This window comes from Ornithodoros turicata, chromosome 10 (assembly GCF_037126465.1).
Source record: "Ornithodoros turicata isolate Travis chromosome 10, ASM3712646v1, whole genome shotgun sequence".
Classification (NCBI taxonomy): domain Eukaryota; kingdom Metazoa; phylum Arthropoda; class Arachnida; order Ixodida; family Argasidae; genus Ornithodoros; species Ornithodoros turicata.
Genome location: NC_088210.1, coordinates 6734265 through 6753404, shown reverse-complemented (window position 1 = coordinate 6753404; position 19140 = coordinate 6734265).

The window sequence follows — 19140 nt, the reverse complement described above, 5'->3', positions numbered from 1 at the left end:
TCGGCGTCCACCTGCAACACAAAGTTTGATTATTTCCTGGGCCAGTCGGCGTCCACCTGCAATGCAAAGTTTGATTATTTCCTGGGCCAGTCGGCGTCCACCTGCAATGCAAAGTTTGATTATTTATTGGGCCAGTCGGCGTCCACCTGCAATGCAAAGTTTGATTATTTCCTGGGCCAGTCGGCGTCCACCTGCAATGCAAAGTTTGATTATATATTGGGCCAGTCGGCGTCCACCTGCAATGCAAAGTTTGATTATTTCCTGGGCCAGTCGGCATCCACCTGCAATGCAAAGTTTGACTATTTCCTGGGTCAGTCGGCATCCACCTGCAATTCAAAGTTTGATTATTTCCTGGGCCAGTCGGCGTCCACCTCCAATTCAAAGTTTGATTATTTCCTGGGCCAGTCGGCGTCCACTTCCAATGCAAAGTCTGATTATTTCCTGGGCCAGTCGGCGTCCACCTCCAATGCAAAGTCTGATTATTTCCTGGGCCAGTCGGCGTCCACCTCCAATGCAAAGTCTGATTATTTCCTGGGCCAGTCGGCGTCCACCTGCAATGCAAAGTCTGATTATTTCCTGGGCCAGTCGGCGTCCACCTGCAATGCAAAGTTTGATTATTGCCTGGGCCAGTCGGCGTCCACCTGCAATGCAAAGTCTGATTCTTTCCTGGGCCAGTCGGCGTCCACCTGCAATGCAAACTCTGATTATTTCTTGGGCCAGTCGGCGTCCACCTGCAATGCCAAGTCTGATTATTTCCTGGGCCAGTCGGTGTCCACCTGCAATGCAAAGTCTGATTATTTCCTGGGCCAGTCGGCGTCCACCTGCAATGCAAAGTCTGATTATTTCCTGGGCCAGTCGGCGTCCACCTGCAATGCAAAGTCTGATTATTTCGTGGGCCAGTCGGCGTCCACCTGCAATGCAAAGTCTGATTATTTCGTGGGCCAGTCGGCGTCCACCTGCAATGCAAAGTCTGATTATTTCCTGGGCCAGTCGGCGTCCACCTGCAATGCAAAGTCTGATTATTTCCTGGGCCAGTCGGCGTCTACCTGCAATGCAAAGTCTGATTATTTCCTGGGCCAGTCGGCGTCCACCTGCAATGCAAAGTCTGATTATTTCCTGGGTCAGTCGGCGTCCACCTGCAATGCAAAGTCTGATTATTTCCTGGGCCGGTCGGCGTCCACCTCCAATGCAAAGTCTGATTATTTCCTGGGCCAGTCGGCGTTCACCTGCAATGCAAAGTCAGATTATTTCCTGGGCCAGTCGACGTCCACCTGCAATGCAAAGTCTGATTATTTCCTGGGCCAGTTGGCGTCCACCTGCAATGCAAAGTCTGATTATTTCTTCGGCCAGTCGGCGTCCACCTGCAATGCAAAGTCTGATTATTTCCTGGGCCAGTCGGCGTCCACCTGCAATGCAAAGTCTGATTATTTCCTGGGCCAGTCGGCGTCCACCTGCAATGCAAAGTCTGATTATTTTGTGGGAGCTAGCTAGCAGACAGCCACACAGGAGGAAGCCCAGAGGTCAACTGTTTATTCGGGCGCATAGCGCGTGCCCGCTGTTGCGGTAGACATCGTTGTCATCGACGGTAGAAGGTCGCCACAGATACTCCTCCGCCCAGACACAGCGGCAGCGGTGGGAATCCGAGCTATGGGCGAGAAAGGTGGTGATGACGCGTCATGGGATGGGACGCAGCCTGGGACGCAGATGGGTGATGCGATGATGGGAGGCATGTGCGAGGCTGAAGGGGTCGCTTTGAGTCGCTTGAATCGCTTTGAGTCGCGTGAGTTGCTTTGAGTCGCTTGAGTCGCTTTGAGTCGCTTTGGAAGAGCTTGGCGATGTGCGCCAGAAGGTTTGCGAGGCCGTGAAGAGAGATTTGCGGGGCCGTGAAGAGAGGTTGAAAGCACGGGCATGGTCAAGGTTGAAAGCCGTGTTGGCTGCGCGTGTGTGGCGTTGTTCGCCGCGCTGATGAGCTGCCGAGACGTCGGCTGCAGGGAGGGTGACGTCGGCTGCCGTGACGAGCGCGACCGCTCGGCGAGCACGAGGCTCTGGTGTCACGGCCGGCAGGTGATGGTAATGCGGTGGTAATGAGGTGACGTGCGTGCGGACCTTCCAAGCTGACCTGATGACGTGGAGCTGACGGCGATGGCTGCCGAAGTTGGAATTGGCGCATGGTGCTGGTGTGCCGTGCGGTGAGTGACCTCTGTTCCCGGGTTTAAAAGGCAGCTTCCTCCTGGGAATGACGTTGAGTGGCCCTGGGAAGCTTGGTGCAGAAGATAGAGAATTTAGGGTGGTAAGAAGGCCGAATAGTCCGAGGTGTTCGAATGTTCGGGTCACCAACTGTGGGAGCTAGCTAGCAGACAGCCACACAGGAGGAAGCCCAGGGGTCAACTGTTTATTCGGGCGCATAGCGCGTGCCCGCTGTTGCGGTAGACATCGTCGGCGGCGGCGGTAGGAGGTCGCCACAATTTCCTGGGCCAGTCGGCGTCCACCTGCAATGCAAAGTCTGATTATTTCCTGGGCCAGTCGGCGTCCACCTGCAATGCAAAGTCTGATTATTGCCTGGGCCAGTTGGCGTCCACCTGCAATGCAAAGTCTGATTATTCCTGGGCCTGACGGCGTCCACCTGCAATGCAAAGTCTGATTATTCCTGGGCCAGTCGGCGTCCATCTGCAATGCAAAGTTTGATTATTACCTGGGCAGTCGGCGTCCACCTGCAATGCAAAGTCTGATTATTCCCTGGGCCAGTCGGCGTCCACCTGCAATGCAAAGTTTGATTATTTCCTGGGCCAGTCGGCGTCCACCTGCAATGCAAAGTCTGATTATTTCCTGGGCCAGTCGGCGTCCACCTGCAATGCAAAGTGAATATTTCCTGGGCCAGACGGCGTCCACCTGCAATGCAAAGTCTGATTATTTCCTGGGCCAGACGGCGTCCACCTGCAATGCAAAGTCTGATTCTTTCCTGGGCCAGTCGGCGTCCACCTGCAATGCAAAGTCTGATTATTGCCTGGGCCAGTCGGCGTCCACCTGCAAGGCAAAGTCTGATTATTTCCTGGGCCACTCGGCGTCCACCTGCAATGCAAAGTCTGATTATTTCCTGGGGCAGTCGGCGTCCACCTGCAATTCAAAGTTTGATTATTTCCTCGGCCAGTCGGCGTCCACCTGCAATGCAAAGTCTGATTATTTCCTGGGCCAGTCGGCGTCCACCTGCAATGCAAAGTCAGATTATTTCCTGGGCCAGTGGGCGTCCACCTGCATTGCAAAGTCTGATTATTTCCTGGGCCAGTCGGCGTCCACCTGCAATACAAAGTCTGATTATTTCCTGGGCCAGTCGGCGTCCACCTGCAATGCAAAGTCGGATTATTTCCTGGGCCAGTCGGCATCCACCTGCAATGCAAAGTGAATATTTCCTGGGCCAGTCGGCGTCCACCTGCAATGCAAAGTCTGATTATTTCCTGGGCCAGTCGGCGTCCACCTGCAATGCAAAGTCTGATTATTTCCTGGGCCAGTCGGCATCCACCTGCAATGCAAAGTGAATATTTCCTGGGCCAGTCGGCGTCCACCTGCAATGCAAAGTCAGATTATTTCCTGGGCCAGTCGGCATCCACCTGCAATGCAAAGTGAATATTTCCTGGAGCAGTCGGCGTCCACCTGCAATGCAAAGTCAGATTATTTCCTGGGCCAGTCGGCGTCCACCTGCAATGCAAAGTCTGATTATTTCCTGGGCCAGTCGGCATCCACCTGCAATGCAAAGTGAATATTTCCTGGGCCAGTCGGCGTCCACCTGCAATGCAAAGTCTGATTATTTCCTGGGCCAGTCGGCGTCCACCTGCAATGCAAAGTCTGATTATTTCCTGGGCCAGTCAGCGTCCACCTGCAATGCAAAGTCTGATTATTTCCTGGGCCAGACGGCGTCCACCTGCAATGCAAAGTCTGATTATTCCCTGGGCCAGTCGGCATCCACCTGCAATGCAAAGCCAGATTATTTCCTGGGCCAGTCGGCGTCCACCTGCAATGCAAAGTCATAATATTTTCTGGGCCAGTCGGCGTCCACCTGCAATGCAAAGTCAGATTATTTCCTGGGCCAGTCGGCGTCCACCTGCAATGCAAAGTCTGATTATTTCCTGGGCCAATCGGCGTCCACCTGCAATGCAAAGTCTGATTATTTCCTGGGCCAGACGGCGTCCACCTGCAATGCAAAGTCTGATTATTTCCTGGGCCAGTCGGCGTCCACCTGCAATGCAAAGTCTGATTATTTCCTGGGCCGGTCGGCGTCCACCTGCAATGCAAAGTGATTATTTCCTGGGCCAGTCGGCGTCCACCTGCAATGCAAACTGTGATTATTTCCTGGGCCAGTCGGCGTCCACCTGCAATGCAAAGTCTGATTATTTCCTGGGCCAGTCGGCGTCCACCTGCAATGCAAAGTGAATATTTCCTGGGCCGGTCGGCGTCCACCTGCAATGCAAAGTCTGATTATTTCCTGGGCCAGACGGCGTCCACCTGCAATGCAAAGTGATTATTTCCTGGGCCAGTCGGCGTCCACCTGCAATGCAAACTGTGATTATTTCCTGGGCCAGTCGGCGTCCACCTGCAATGCAAAGTCTGATTATTTCCTGGGCCAGTCGGCGTCCACCTGCAATGCAAAGTGATTATTTCCTGGGCCAGTCGGCATCCACCTGCAATGCAAAGTGAATATTTCCTGGGCCAGTCGGCGTCCACCTGCAATGCAAAGTGATATTATTTTCTGGGCCAGTCGGCGTCCACCTGCAATGCAAAGTCAGATTATTTCCTGGGCCAGTCGGCGTCCACCTGCAATGCAAAGTCAGATTATTTCCTGGGCCAGTCGGCGTCCACCTGCAATGCAAAGTCTGATTATTTCCTGGGCCAGACGGCATCCACCTGCAATGCAAAGTGAATATTTCCTGGGCCAGTCGGCGTCCACCTGCAATGCAAAGTGATATTATTTTCTGGGCCAGTCGGCGTCCACCTGCAATGCAAAGTCAGATTATTTCCTGGGCCAGTCGGCGTCCACCTGCAATGCAAAGTCTGATTATTTCCTGGGCCAGACAGCGTCCACCTGCAATGCAAAGTGACTATTTCCTGGGCCAGTCGGCGTCCACCTGCAATGCAAACTGTGATTATTTCCTGGGCCAGTCGGAGTCCACCTGCAATGCAAAGTCTGATTATTTCCTGGGCCAGTCGGCGTCCACCTGCAATGCAAAGTCTGATTATTTCCTGGGCCAGACGGCGTCCACCTGCAATGCAAAGTGATTATTTCCTGGGCCAGTCGGCGTCCACCTGCAATGCAAAGTCTGATTATTTCCTGGGCCAGTCGGCGTCCACCTGCAATGCAAAGTCTGATTATTTCCTGGGCCAGTCGGCGTCCACCTGCAATGCAAAGTCTGATTATTTCCTGGGCCAGTCGGCGTCCACCTGCAATGCAAAGTCTGATTATTTCCTGGGCCAGTCGGCGTCCACCTGCAATGCAAAGTCTGATTATTCCCTGGGCCAGTCGGCATCCACCTGCAATGCAAAGCCAGATTATTTCCTGGGCCAGTCGGCGTCCACCTGCAATGCAAAGTGAATATTTCCTGGGCCAGTCGGCGTCCACCTGCAATGCAAAGTCATAATATTTTCTGGGCCAGTCGGCGTCCACCTGCAATGCAAAGTCAGATTATTTCCTGGGCCAGTCGGCGTCCACCTGCAATGCAAAGTCTGATTATTTCCTGGGCCAGTCGGCGTCCACCTGCAATGCAAAGTCTGATTATTTCCTGGGCCAGACGGCGTCCACCTGCAATGCAAAGTCTGATTATTTCCTGGGCCAGTCGGCGTCCACCTGCAATGCAAAGTCTGATTATTTCCTGGGCCGGTCGGCGTCCACCTGCAATGCAAAGTGATTATTTCCTGGGCCAGTCGGCGTCCACCTGCAATGCAAACTGTGATTATTTCCTGGGCCAGTCGGCGTCCACCTGCAATGCAAAGTCTGATTATTTCCTGGGCCAGTCGGCGTCCACCTGCAATGCAAAGTGAATATTTCCTGGGCCAGTCGGCGTCCACCTGCAATGCAAAGTCATATTATTTTCTGGGCCAGTCGGCGTCCACCTGCAATGCAAAGTCTGATTATTTCCTGGGCCAGTCGGCGTCCACCTGCAATGCAAAGTGATTATTTCCTGGGCCAGTCGGCATCCACCTGCAATGCAAAGTCTGATTATTTCCTGGGCCAGACGGCGTCCACCTGCAATGCAAAGTGATTATTTCCTGGGCCAGTCGGCGTCCACCTGCAATGCAAACTGTGATTATTTCCTGGGCCAGTCGGCGTCCACCTGCAATGCAAAGTCTGATTATTTCCTGGGCCAGTCGGCGTCCACCTGCAATGCAAAGTCTGATTATTTCCTGGGCCAGTCGGCGTCCACCTGCAATGCAAAGTCTGATTATTTCCTGGGCCAGTCGGCGTCCACCTGCAATGCAAAGTGATTATTTCCTGGGCCAGTCGGCGTCCACCTGCAATGCTAAGTCTGATTATTTCCTGGGCCAGTCGGCGTCCACCTGCAATGCAAAGTCATATTATTTTCTGGGCCAGTCGGCGTCCACCTGCAATGCAAAGTCTGATTATTTCCTGGGCCAGTCGGCGTCCACCTGCAATGCAAAGTGATTATTTCCTGGGCCAGTCGGCATCCACCTGCAATGCAAAGTCTGATTATTTCCTGGGCCAGACGGCGTCCACCTGCAATGCAAAGTGATTATTTCCTGGGCCAGTCAGCGTCCACCTGCAATGCAAACTGTGATTATTTCCTGGGCCAGTCGGCGTCCACCTGCAATGCAAAGTCTGATTATTTCCTGGGCCAGTCGGCGTCCACCTGCAATGCAAAGTCTGATTATTTCCTGGGCCAGTCGGCGTCCACCTGCAATGCAAAGTGATTATTTCCTGGGCCAGTCGGCGTCCACCTGCAATGCAAAGTCTGATTATTTCCTGGGCCAGTCGGCGTCCACCTGCAATGCAAAGTCTGATTATTTTCTGGGCCAGTCGGCGTCCACCTGCAATGCAAAGTCTGATTATTTCCTGGGGCAGTCGGCGTCCACCTGCAATGCAAAGTCTGATTATTTCCTGGGCCAGTCGGCGTCCACCTGCAATGCAAAGTCTGATTATTTCCTGGGTCAGTCGGCGTCCACCTGCAATGCAAAGTCTGATTATTTCCTGGGCCAGTCGGCGTCCACCTGCAATGCAAAGTCTGATTATTTCCTGGGCCAGTCGGCGTCCACCTGCAATGCAAAGTCTGATTATTTCCTGGGCCAGTCGGCGTCCACCTGCAATGCAAAGTCTGATTATTTCCTGGGCCAGTCGGCGTCCACCTGCAATGCAAAGTCTGATTATTCCCTGGGCCAGTCGGCATCCACCTGCAATGCAAAGCCAGATTATTTCCTGGGCCAGTCGGCGTCCACCTGCAATGCAAAGTGAATATTTCCTGGGCCAGTCGGCGTCCACCTGCAATGCAAAGTCATAATATTTTCTGGGCCAGTCGGCGTCCACCTGCAATGCAAAGTCAGATTATTTCCTGGGCCAGTCGGCGTCCACCTGCAATGCAAAGTCTGATTATTTCCTGGGCCAGTCGGCGTCCACCTGCAATGCAAAGTCTGATTATTTCCTGGGCCAGACGGCGTCCACCTGCAATGCAAAGTCTGATTATTTCCTGGGCCAGTCGGCGTCCACCTGCAATGCAAAGTCTGATTATTTCCTGGGCCGGTCGGCGTCCACCTGCAATGCAAAGTGATTATTTCCTGGGCCAGTCGGCGTCCACCTGCAATGCAAACTGTGATTATTTCCTGGGCCAGTCGGCGTCCACCTGCAATGCAAAGTCTGATTATTTCCTGGGCCAGTCGGCGTCCACCTGCAATGCAAAGTGAATATTTCCTGGGCCAGTCGGCGTCCACCTGCAATGCAAAGTCATATTATTTTCTGGGCCAGTCGGCGTCCACCTGCAATGCAAAGTCTGATTATTTCCTGGGCCAGTCGGCGTCCACCTGCAATGCAAAGTGATTATTTCCTGGGCCAGTCGGCATCCACCTGCAATGCAAAGTCTGATTATTTCCTGGGCCAGACGGCGTCCACCTGCAATGCAAAGTGATTATTTCCTGGGCCAGTCGGCGTCCACCTGCAATGCAAACTGTGATTATTTCCTGGGCCAGTCGGCGTCCACCTGCAATGCAAAGTCTGATTATTTCCTGGGCCAGTCGGCGTCCACCTGCAATGCAAAGTCTGATTATTTCCTGGGCCAGTCGGCGTCCACCTGCAATGCAAAGTCTGATTATTTCCTGGGCCAGTCGGCGTCCACCTGCAATGCAAAGTGATTATTTCCTGGGCCAGTCGGCGTCCACCTGCAATGCTAAGTCTGATTATTTCCTGGGCCAGTCGGCGTCCACCTGCAATGCAAAGTCATATTATTTTCTGGGCCAGTCGGCGTCCACCTGCAATGCAAAGTCTGATTATTTCCTGGGCCAGTCGGCGTCCACCTGCAATGCAAAGTGATTATTTCCTGGGCCAGTCGGCATCCACCTGCAATGCAAAGTCTGATTATTTCCTGGGCCAGACGGCGTCCACCTGCAATGCAAAGTGATTATTTCCTGGGCCAGTCAGCGTCCACCTGCAATGCAAACTGTGATTATTTCCTGGGCCAGTCGGCGTCCACCTGCAATGCAAAGTCTGATTATTTCCTGGGCCAGTCGGCGTCCACCTGCAATGCAAAGTCTGATTATTTCCTGGGCCAGTCGGCGTCCACCTGCAATGCAAAGTGATTATTTCCTGGGCCAGTCGGCGTCCACCTGCAATGCAAAGTCTGATTATTTCCTGGGCCAGTCGGCGTCCACCTGCAATGCAAAGTCTGATTATTTTCTGGGCCAGTCGGCGTCCACCTGCAATGCAAAGTCTGATTATTTCCTGGGGCAGTCGGCGTCCACCTGCAATGCAAAGTCTGATTATTTCCTGGGCCAGTCGGCGTCCACCTGCAATGCAAAGTCTGATTATTTCCTGGGTCAGTCGGCGTCCACCTGCAATGCAAAGTCTGATTATTTTCTGGGCCAGTCGGCGTCCACCTGCAATGCAAAGTCTGATTATTTCCTGGGGCAGTCGGCGTCCACCGGCAATGCAAAGTCTGATTATTTCCTGTGCCAGTCGGCGTCCACCTGCAATGCAAAGTCTGATTATTTCCTGGGCCAGTCGGCGTCCACCTGCAATGCAAAGTCTGATTATTTTCTGGGCCAGTCGGCGTTCACCTGCAATGCAAAGTCTGATTATTTCCTGGGGCAGTCGGCGTCCACCTGCAATGCAAAGTCTGATTATTTCCTGGGCCAGTCGGCGTCCACCTGCAATTCAAAGTGTGATTATTTCCTGGGCCAGTCGGCGTCCACCTGCAATGCAAAGTCTGATTATTTTCTGGGCCAGTCGGCGTTCACCTGCAATGCAAAGTCTGATTATTTCCTGGGGCAGTCGGCGTCCACCTGCAATGCAAAGTCTGATTATTTCCTGGGCCAGTCGGCGTCCACCTGCAATGCAAAGTGATTATTTCCTGGGCCAGTCGGCGTCCACCTGCAATGCAAAGTCTGATTATTTCCTGGGCCAGTCGGCGTCCACCTGCAATGCAAAGTCTGATTATTTTCTGGGCCAGTCGGCGTCCACCTGCAATGCAAAGTCTGATTATTTCCTGGGGCAGTCGGCGTCCACCTGCAATGCAAAGTCTGATTATTTCCTGGGCCAGTCGGCGTCCACCTGCAATGCAAAGTCTGATTATTTCCTGGGTCAGTCGGCGTCCACCTGCAATGCAAAGTCTGATTATTTTCTGGGCCAGTCGGCGTCCACCTGCAATGCAAAGTCTGATTATTTCCTGGGGCAGTCGGCGTCCACCTGCAATGCAAAGTCTGATTATTTCCTGTGCCAGTCGGCGTCCACCTGCAATGCAAAGTCTGATTATTTCCTGGGCCAGTCGGCGTCCACCTGCAATGCAAAGTCTGATTATTTCCTGGGCCAGTCGGCGTCCACCTGCAATGCAAAGTCTGATTATTTTCTGGGCCAGTCGGCGTTCACCTGCAATGCAAAGTCTGATTATTTCCTGGGGCAGTCGGCGTCCACCTGCAATGCAAAGTCTGATTATTTCCTGGGCCAGTCGGCGTCCACCTGCAATTCAAAGTGTGATTATTTCCTGGGCCAGTCGGCGTCCACCTGCAATGCAAAGTCTGATTATTTTCTGGGCCAGTCGGCGTTCACCTGCAATGCAAAGTCTGATTATTTCCTGGGGCAGTCGGCGTCCACCTGCAATGCAAAGTCTGATTATTTCCTGGGCCAGTCGGCGTCCACCTGCAATGCAAAGTCATAATATTTTCTGGGCCAGTCGGCGTCCACCTGCAATGCAAAGTCAGATTATTTCCTGGGCCAGTCGGCGTCCACCTGCAATGCAAAGTCTGATTATTTCCTGGGCCAATCGGCGTCCACCTGCAATGCAAAGTCTGATTATTTCCTGGGCCAGACGGCGTCCACCTGCAATGCAAAGTCTGATTATTTCCTGGGCCAGTCGGCGTCCACCTGCAATGCAAAGTCTGATTATTTCCTGGGCCGGTCGGCGTCCACCTGCAATGCAAAGTGATTATTTCCTGGGCCAGTCGGCGTCCACCTGCAATACAAACTGTGATTATTTCCTGGGCCAGCCGGCGTCCACCTGCAATGCAAAGTCTGATTATTTCCTGGGCCAGTCGGCGTCCACCTGCAATGCAAAGTGAATATTTCCTGGGCCGGTCGGCGTCCACCTGCAATGCAAAGTCTGATTATTTCCTGGGCCAGACGGCGTCCACCTGCAATGCAAAGTGATTATTTCCTGGGCCAGTCGGCGTCCACCTGCAATGCAAACTGTGATTATTTCCTGGGCCAGTCGGCGTCCACCTGCAATGCAAAGTCTGATTATTTCCTGGGCCAGTCGGCGTCCACCTGCAATGCAAAGTGATTATTTCCTGGGCCAGTCGGCATCCACCTGCAATGCAAAGTGAATATTTCCTGGGCCAGTCGGCGTCCACCTGCAATGCAAAGTGATATTATTTTCTGGGCCAGTCGGCGTCCACCTGCAATGCAAAGTCAGATTATTTCCTGGGCCAGTCGGCGTCCACCTGCAATGCAAAGTCAGATTATTTCCTGGGCCAGTCGGCGTCCACCTGCAATGCAAAGTCTGATTATTTCCTGGGCCAGACGGCATCCACCTGCAATGCAAAGTGAATATTTCCTGGGCCAGTCGGCGTCCACCTGCAATGCAAAGTGATATTATTTTCTGGGCCAGTCGGCGTCCACCTGCAATGCAAAGTCAGATTATTTCCTGGGCCAGTCGGCGTCCACCTGCAATGCAAAGTCAGATTATTTCCTGGGCCAGTCGGCGTCCACCTGCAATGCAAAGTCTGATTATTTCCTGGGCCAGACAGCGTCCACCTGCAATGCAAAGTGACTATTTCCTGGGCCAGTCGGCGTCCACCTGCAATGCAAACTGTGATTATTTCCTGGGCCAGTCGGAGTCCACCTGCAATGCAAAGTCTGATTATTTCCTGGGCCAGTCGGCGTCCACCTGCAATGCAAAGTCTGATTATTTCCTGGGCCAGACGGCGTCCACCTGCAATGCAAAGTGATTATTTCCTGGGCCAGTCGGCGTCCACCTGCAATGCAAAGTCTGATTATTTCCTGGGCCAGTCGGCGTCCACCTGCAATGCAAAGTCTGATTATTTCCTGGGCCAGTCGGCGTCCACCTGCAATGCAAAGTCTGATTATTTCCTGGGCCAGTCGGCGTCCACCTGCAATGCAAAGTCTGATTATTTCCTGGGCCAGTCGGCGTCCACCTGCAATGCAAAGTCTGATTATTCCCTGGGCCAGTCGGCATCCACCTGCAATGCAAAGCCAGATTATTTCCTGGGCCAGTCGGCGTCCACCTGCAATGCAAAGTGAATATTTCCTGGGCCAGTCGGCGTCCACCTGCAATGCAAAGTCATAATATTTTCTGGGCCAGTCGGCGTCCACCTGCAATGCAAAGTCAGATTATTTCCTGGGCCAGTCGGCGTCCACCTGCAATGCAAAGTCTGATTATTTCCTGGGCCAGTCGGCGTCCACCTGCAATGCAAAGTCTGATTATTTCCTGGGCCAGACGGCGTCCACCTGCAATGCAAAGTCTGATTATTTCCTGGGCCAGTCGGCGTCCACCTGCAATGCAAAGTCTGATTATTTCCTGGGCCGGTCGCCGTCCACCTGCAATGCAAAGTGATTATTTCCTGGGCCAGTCGGCGTCCACCTGCAATGCAAACTGTGATTATTTCCTGGGCCAGTCGGCGTCCACCTGCAATGCAAAGTCTGATTATTTCCTGGGCCAGTCGGCGTCCACCTGCAATGCAAAGTGAATATTTCCTGGGCCAGTCGGCGTCCACCTGCAATGCAAAGTCATATTATTTTCTGGGCCAGTCGGCGTCCACCTGCAATGCAAAGTCTGATTATTTCCTGGGCCAGTCGGCGTCCACCTGCAATGCAAAGTGATTATTTCCTGGGCCAGTCGGCATCCACCTGCAATGCAAAGTCTGATTATTTCCTGGGCCAGACGGCGTCCACCTGCAATGCAAAGTGATTATTTCCTGGGCCAGTCGGCGTCCACCTGCAATGCAAACTGTGATTATTTCCTGGGCCAGTCGGCGTCCACCTGCAATGCAAAGTCTGATTATTTCCTGGGCCAGTCGGCGTCCACCTGCAATGCAAAGTCTGATTATTTCCTGGGCCAGTCGGCGTCCACCTGCAATGCAAAGTCTGATTATTTCCTGGGCCAGTCGGCGTCCACCTGCAATGCAAAGTGATTATTTCCTGGGCCAGTCGGCGTCCACCTGCAATGCTAAGTCTGATTATTTCCTGGGCCAGTCGGCGTCCACCTGCAATGCAAAGTCATATTATTTTCTGGGCCAGTCGGCGTCCACCTGCAATGCAAAGTCTGATTATTTCCTGGGCCAGTCGGCGTCCACCTGCAATGCAAAGTGATTATTTGCTGGGCCAGTCGGCATCCACCTCCAATGCAAAGTCTGATTATTTCCTGGGCCAGACGGCGTCCACCTGCAATGCAAAGTGATTATTTCCTGGGCCAGTCAGCGTCCACCTGCAATGCAAACTGTGATTATTTCCTGGGCCAGTCGGCGTCCACCTGCAATGCAAAGTCTGATTATTTCCTGGGCCAGTCGGCGTCCACCTGCAATGCAAAGTCTGATTATTTCCTGGGCCAGTCGGCGTCCACCTGCAATGCAAAGTCTGATTATTTCCTGGGCCAGTCGGCGTCCACCTGCAATGCAAAGTCTGATTATTTCCTGGGCCAGTCGGCGTCCACCTGCAATGCAAAGTGATTATTTCCTGGGCCAGTCGGCGTCCACCTGCAATGCAAAGTCTGATTATTTCCTGGGCCAGTCGGCGTCCACCTGCAATGCAAAGTCTGATTATTTTCTGGGCCAGTCGGCGTCCACCTGCAATGCAAAGTCTGATTATTTCCTGGGGCAGTCGGCGTCCACCTGCAATGCAAAGTCTGATTATTTCCTGGGCCAGTCGGCGTCCACCTGCAATGCAAAGTCTGATTATTTCCTGGGTCAGTCGGCGTCCACCTGCAATGCAAAGTCTGATTATTTTCTGGGCCAGTCGGCGTCCACCTGCAATGCAAAGTCTGATTATTTCCTGGGGCAGTCGGCGTCCACCTGCAATGCAAAGTCTGATTATTTCCTGTGCCAGTCGGCGTCCACCTGCAATGCAAAGTCTGATTATTTCCTGGGCCAGTCGGCGTCCACCTGCAATGCAAAGTCTGATTATTTCCTGGGCCAGTCGGCGTCCACCTGCAATGCAAAGTCTGATTATTTTCTGGGCCAGTCGGCGTTCACCTGCAATGCAAAGTCTGATTATTTCCTGGGGCAGTCGGCGTCCACCTGCAATGCAAAGTCTGATTATTTCCTGGGCCAGTCGGCGTCCACCTGCAATTCAAAGTGTGATTATTTCCTGTGCCAGTCCGCGTCCACCTGCAATGCAAAGTTTGATTATTTCCTGGGCCAGTCGGCGTCCACCTGCAATGCAAAGTATGACTATTTCCTGGGCCAGTCGGCGTCCACCTGCAATGCAAAGTCTGATTATTTCCTGGGCCAGTCGGCGTCCACCTGCAATGCAAAGTCTGATTATTTTCTGGGCCAGTCGGCGTCCACCTGCAATGCAAAGTCTGATTATTTCCTGGGGCAGTCGGCGTCCACCTGCAATGCAAAGTCTGATTATTTCCTGTGCCAGTCGGCGTCCACCTGCAATGCAAAGTCTGATTATTTCCTGGGCCAGTCGGCGTCCACCTGCAATGCAAAGTCTGATTATTTCCTGGGCCAGTCGGCGTCCACCTGCAATGCAAAGTCTGATTATTTTCTGGGCCAGTCGGCGTTCACCTGCAATGCAAAGTCTGATTATTTCCTGGGGCAGTCGGCGTCCACCTGCAATGCAAAGTCTGATTATTTCCTGGGCCAGTCGGCGTCCACCTGCAATTCAAAGTGTGATTATTTCCTGTGCCAGTCGGCGTCCACCTGCAATGCAAAGTTTGATTATTTCCTGGGCCAGTCGGCGTCCACCTGCAATGCAAAGTATGACTATTTCCTGGGCCAGTCGGCGTCCACCTGCAATGCAAAGTCTGATTATTTCGTGGGCCAGTCGGCGTCCACCTGCAATGCAAAGTCTGATTATTTTCTGGGCCAGTCGGCGTCCACCTGCAATGCAAAGTCTGATTATTTCCTGGGGCAGTCGGCGTCCACCTGCAATGCAAAGTCTGATTATTTCCTGTGCCAGTCGGCGTCCACCTGCAATGCAAAGTCTGATTATTTCCTGGGCCAGTCGGCGTCCACCTGCAATGCAAAGTCTGATTATTTCCTGGGCCAGTCGGCGTCCACCTGCAATGCAAAGTCTGATTATTTTCTGGGCCAGTCGGCGTTCACCTGCAATGCAAAGTCTGATTATTTCCTGGGGCAGTCGGCGTCCACCTGCAATGCAAAGTCTGATTATTTCCTGGGCCAGTCGGCGTCCACCTGCAATTCAAAGTGTGATTATTTCCTGTGCCAGTCGGCGTCCACCTGCAATGCAAAGTTTGATTATTTCCTGGGCCAGTCGGCGTCCACCTGCAATGCAAAGTATGACTATTTCCTGGGCCAGTCGGCGTCCACCTGCAATGCAAAGTCTGATTATTTCGTGGGCCAGTCGGCGTCCACCTGCAATGCAAAGTTTGATTTTTTCCTGTGCCAGTCGGCATAACATTTTGGGGCATAATACGTCCACTAACATCTACTTTAGCTTCTCGACACTGTTTCTACTTGTTTTATCTTCGTTACAAACCCCGAAGTTCTTGGCGAACTTTGTATCATTAGGGGTGGCGCACACACTATACTGAAGTGCTCCCGGACTTGGTGACGCACACCCTACGAAGTTGAGGAGGACACCCATGAGAAACTGCCAGTAACTACTACCGCGTAGTGGTTACTGGTAGTTGCAGATGCTCGTTAGTGTCCTCTTCGACTTGGTTCGCATACGATTGGAAGACGAAGTACCGGCACTACAGGAAAGTTTCTGATGACAACGCTTTGGATTGCGGGGCTCTTTCTTTCCAACCTTAAAGGGACCATGAAATGATTTTCGCGAATTCTGAGTACTCTGCAGGAAACAGTTCTCATGATCCCTCGCTATCGTACGCACATCGACTTTTAACCGTATTCATTACGAGGGCTCAGTTATCAAACAAAAATAGCAGGGTGAGACCGCTGGATATATGCCCTCGAAGCGGGCTTACATCATCGCCATCCAATTCTCTAAGCCAACTGTGAACGACGAGCAGGACGCACCCCGCGGGACCATGTGGGTGCACGGTTTCGGTTTGGAAAGCAACGATGTCCTATATCTGCCGTCGAAATCACTGGAAATATGGCGAAAGGCAAATTGTCAGCAATGGAGGAAGAGATCATGCGACACACACAGCTTCTATGGATCGTTTGGTACTCAGCAGCTCATAAAATGTCATCGACGGAGGTATGTTCTCAGCAGGGATGGGCAGTATTTAAATACACTGTAATTAAAATACTATTTCAAATATAAATACATGTATTTATATTTTGTACTTAAATACAGATTCGAAAAATATATTTATAATTATACTTAAATACCAATTTTCGGGTATTTATTCTTCAAAATACTTTGTAAATACTCCCAGATAGAGTATATACTGACTCATATCTTAAAGTTGCCCTGCATTTGACCTTTTGGCAAGAAGGGAGAGTTTGCGCTACCATGCGGATGCGACAAACCATTTTAGATGGCAAGTTTTTCACTGTTGTTGCGGACAACGTCGCGACTAGCCAAATACCTTGTTGTACGAAGCATCTTCCTCAAGTTAAATACAAGCATTTGTTCTAACAAATATAATAACCTAACAAATAAATGTTATTGTTCGTTGCTGATTGGTTATGATTATCGTTATTTCTGTAATTCCAGATGACATTTTCCTCAAAGTATTTATGGTAGTAGTTATGGTATTTAAATACTGTATTTATATTTTGTATTTAAATACTCATGTCGAAAAGTATTTATGCAGAGTATTTAAATACCTCTTTCAACAACGTATTTTGTATTTATATTTAAATACTCAGAAAATGTATTTATGCCCATCCCTGGTTCTCAGGAAGAAGTTCAAGGAGGAAAACGTGCTCCGGTCATCATGCTGACAGTCAACGGCTATATTACATTTCTCGTAGGATTCTGTGTCAACGGTTAGATAAATCTTGCCTCCAGGTTCAATGAAAACACATTTCATGGCGAAGTATGCAGGCTTATTTGCAAATTTTGCAGTTTGCTCACAAACGCCCGTCCACGAATCGGCAACATGTTCGTGTTCTGATGTCACGGCCAGTTCGCCTCGGAGGCGGGCCGTAGCAGCTGCCGTTCACGCCCGTGGTTAATATAGAATATTTCCGCTATTTGAACCATTTTCAACTTCATATTTCACAGAGTGAATGCTTTAGTACAGGGGAACAAATTAAAAATTATCGTGGGCTTGTCAAATATAATTTCATGGTCCCTTTAAGGCGAGCGGAAATTATATCAATCGCAGAACGACAGAGCCACTTAACAAAATGTGCTGTCCGGATCAAAACTCTAAACCCACCCTCTAAACTAACTCAACTAAACTCAACTCAAATCTCTAATGAAACTGTTTTGTGCTAAATAAGTATTGATCCTGCCGTTTTTATTATTGGTGTTGTGTATCGGCTATCTAATGCTCCACCGTCCTTCCTCACGAACCTAACTGAATATATTTCTAAAATTTCAACACGTAGAGCTCGACTACAGCTTTTAGGTGATTTTAATTTGCCACCGATTAATTGGGATACTTTGCAAGAAAACCCAGCAGATGTAACTGATTCTAGCTTGTTAATCGACCTTGTGCTACGTTATGGCCTCAAGCAAATTGTAAAAGATTTTACGCGAGTTGGTTTTATCTTCAAGCAGCATTCTGAACTTGGTGTTCCTCCATTACTCTTTAGCTGTTGAAGTTGATGTGGTTGAAGGTGTATCTGATCATAGTTGATTGTCTTGAATTGTGATTTTGAAATGACCTAATCGGGACAAACTTCGAAATATGTACCTTGCAAAATTTGCAAATAAGCCTGCATACTTCGCCATGAAATGTGTTTTCATTGAACCTGGAAGCAAGATTTATGTATGTATGTATGTTTACGATTTTAATCAGTGTGATGATGTTGGGATCTTGGACTATCTGGAACTTAAGCTCTCCGAGTTCACATTGGAGGTAAAGGATCATGATGTGAATGAGCTATGCTTGTTCCTTAGAAATTGTGCGCAGTATTATTTAACAACCTTTGTACCAATGAAACGTAAAATAATTCAACAAAAGTCACCGTGGATGATCAGGAGTATGATACACTTACAGAGCCGGATTTCGCGACAACAGAAACGTAAACCTGCTAACCAAGCGAGGATCAAGGAATGATGCGCACAATTAAGAAATGAGCTCGAGCAAGCAAAGCAAAGGTTTCACAGTACCACATTGGAAACATTCATAAAGCACTCCCCACGAAAATTCTGGAAATATCTTACAAAATATCTGCAGCGGATGGATAGTGTCATGATTGAAGATGACCTTGTAAATGATAACGTCGGTTAGCCAACGCGTTCAATAATTATTTTCAAACAGTATTTAATCGCGACTCAAGTCCGTACTGTGAGAAGTTAGATACTGTGACGAATATGCGAATTCATAATGTAAATATTGATCGTGAAGGCGTTTTTTTTTTTTACTGCTCAACATAAACCAAAAAAAAATTTGCCGAACAGACCAGTTGCCAAACGCATTGAAAAAGACGCACGAAAACGAATTGAGATTCGTATTTGATTGTCGGTGACGCTACGATTTTTTAAAGTGACAGTGTGCACGCGCGCTACCCCTAGGCGGTACTCTCCCGCAGCTGGTCGGCGTTACGGTCGCCAAGGGCGGACGCGATTCAGAGAAATCAAGTTAAAAACGCGGTTATGGCGCTGTTATGGCAGCTGTCGTGGTAAGCTCGAATTTTGCACAGTACGTGCATAGGCATTCCTCTGTGCATGGGCTAATACTAACCCACTCGGGGCGAATGGAGTAAAATTTGTTCAAGCTATAGCCTTATGTCTAGATACTTGTTCCTAAATTTTCTGTAGGCTTCGCGGATTGAGCAAGTCACGTACCTCTTAGCTTTTGTGAGTTTCTGGCCTCCTCCTTTAACGTGCACGACATCTCTTGATCTTGGGCTCTGAACTGTGCACTCCAGCTCATCCACCGTATAAAAGCTCGTTGCTCTCGCAAATCATCTTCCTTCAGAGCACTGCGCTCGTACGGGTCAGGCAATGCCCACACATCTTTTACCGCGACCAACTTCTGGGACTTCTTAATCATGTACCGAGTTGCCTGAGGAACGATTGCTTGGGCGTCGCGCTCTGACATCGATGCAGGTAGAAGCGTAAGAATTTAGCATCGCTGTTGCAGTGACTTACTTGCTCGGTAGGCCATCCTAATATTTCCCAACGACACTGGGCACAGCTGGCAGTTG